Raw genomic sequence first — 2,415 nt, forward strand, 5'->3', positions numbered from 1 at the left:
CTCGGATATATATGGCAGAATAACATGAAACATATAAAAGTAACAAGTTATTAAAAATTCCGAAACAGTGCGTTGACAGCTCAACTTCTTTATTCAAAACCGTCGTAAACTATGAAATCGACTTCATCTACAATGTTAAAGAATATCATTAACTGTAACAATAAGTCAATGAACTTCGGTTCTATATTCTACAACACGCACCCATGGTATTATCCCGGCCAAGAGTTCAAACACTTTAAGTTTCGTCACAGTAAGGACAATCAATACATAGACGGTCTATTTAACTGGCAAATAGAAGCTTTTGCCCAAGCGAGTAGTAAACATAGAAATAATTGATTATGCTATGTTGCCGATTTGTTTTGTTGTGGGGTTTAACGTAATCTCGGATATAACTGCGGTCAGTTACCGTCGCTGCCCCTAAATTTTGTACTCAAGTCCTCTTTTGGGACAGATATGGCGAGGAATGACGTAAAGATATTCTTTTACGAGATACAACTTCAATGGAGGACATTCTCCTCGTCCAGGGATTAAACTCATGAAAGTTAGTTCGACAGTCGTCTGCTCTTCAAACATAGCTACTTATGGGGCTCACGTATTTCCAGACGATTGTTATATAACAGATTACGAAAAAGGTTGTTTGAAAAGTAACAAATTCCTAGTAATGATTGTCAATAACCATTGTTATACTTCATAACGTGTTGTCTCTAGTAGGAATAGGATTTGCAGGAACTTTTACAAATCGGCTTTTTTTAATTAAAACAGGTAATGAACGTAGCCATATATAGTAGTTTGCCTTGTTAACACTTTAGAGGCCACATTTGTGACCCAATCTTTATGAAACTTGGGTCAAAATCTTGATATCTATAGGCCAAGTTCGAAACTGGGTCATGTTTGGTCAACAACTTGATCAGATCAAAGGAAAATCATGTTAACACTCTAGAGTCTAGTTTAAGTTTGAAACTCATGAGAATTGGTCAAAATGTTTGTCTTGATGACTTCTAGGTCAAGTTCGAATCTGGGTCATATGGGGTCAAAAACTAGGTCACAGTCAAATCAAAGGAAAAACCTGTTAACACTCTAAGAGGCCACAGTTGTAACCCTTTCTTCGTGAAACTTGGTCAGAATGGTTGTCTTGATGATCTCTTGGTCAAGTTACGAAACTGGTCATGTGGGGTCAAAATGCCACATAACTATGCATTCAACGATTCACCGTCAAAAAACTTGCCACAATGAACGACCCGTGCAAAGTCAAGAATTTAAGATGAAATATTTTTTTTTCTCTCTTTCATGTTAATATCAATATCAAATACAATTCAGTGGCAGAAATAATGATACATCAGAGTAATAACACTAATATCACATTATTTAAGCTGTTAGTACTGCAAAGTTTCTCATGTGTTTATCATGTTTCGTTTCTCAGATGATGTTCCATGTCACTTTTCAAAGACTGGTTTACAACTTTTGTTTAATCAAACATATTTAACAATTAAATACAGTAACATATTTTTCTACCCTCTGATTAACTGCCCCCAGTAACAAATCTTGTACTAGGCAAGTCTTGTGCTTTGCTGAACAAGTATCTGGTTCCACAAATGCCCTGCAATGACTATTTGCATCCTTGCTACATCTTAAAAGATTTCTTACACTTTATTCAACTTCTCATTGCTGCAAGTCACAATAAAGGCAGCACTGAATCGACTGCAAGTTCCAACTACAAATTTTGAAGTTCAGTAGCACCTCTAAAACTACAAGTATCAGTTTCCTTATCACACATATGTTAACCTGTCAGACACATTCATATGTAATCTCATGACGCAGGAAAGAACTTAGTAAATCATGGAGGACGCAAGTTTGAAATCCATCGTTTTTGAATGCAAGCTGACCTCTTGTAGCACATGGTATGTTAGTCAATTCTGTCTACACTGTGGGCTGCAAGATTTAAGTAACACGGTGGATTGCATGTTTAAATCAGAGTGCTTCGTGAACTGCATGCGCGATTCGGTGTAAACACTTGCTACAGCTAATTCCCTCACTTTGTGACGCAAGAATTGCAGTCTAGTAATCGGTGACTGCACGTTATGAATACAAAAACATTTGTGAACTGCAAGAGCTATCTCGTGTAACACGTGCTAACTGCCAGTCACAATTCTGTCCTACATTTTTATGGACTGCAAGAACTGATTCTAGTAACATTGCTTCTCAAATGGAAATCACAGATGTTTGAGTGTGATGGATGGCTTCTTAGAAACTTGCTAAACTGCATTCGATTCGTTCCACTTGATGACTGCAAGTAATCCTAGCCAAACTGCAAGTAATCCTAGCCAAACTGCAAGTATAAACTCCTGTGCACTCCTCGATTGTATTGTTCACAGAACCTGTGCTTTTCAGTACATTGTGATAGTGAATTGAGGTATA

The sequence above is a fragment of the Mercenaria mercenaria genome, chromosome 17, assembly GCF_021730395.1.
Source record: "Mercenaria mercenaria strain notata chromosome 17, MADL_Memer_1, whole genome shotgun sequence".
In the NCBI taxonomy this organism is placed as follows: Eukaryota; Metazoa; Mollusca; class Bivalvia; order Venerida; family Veneridae; genus Mercenaria; species Mercenaria mercenaria.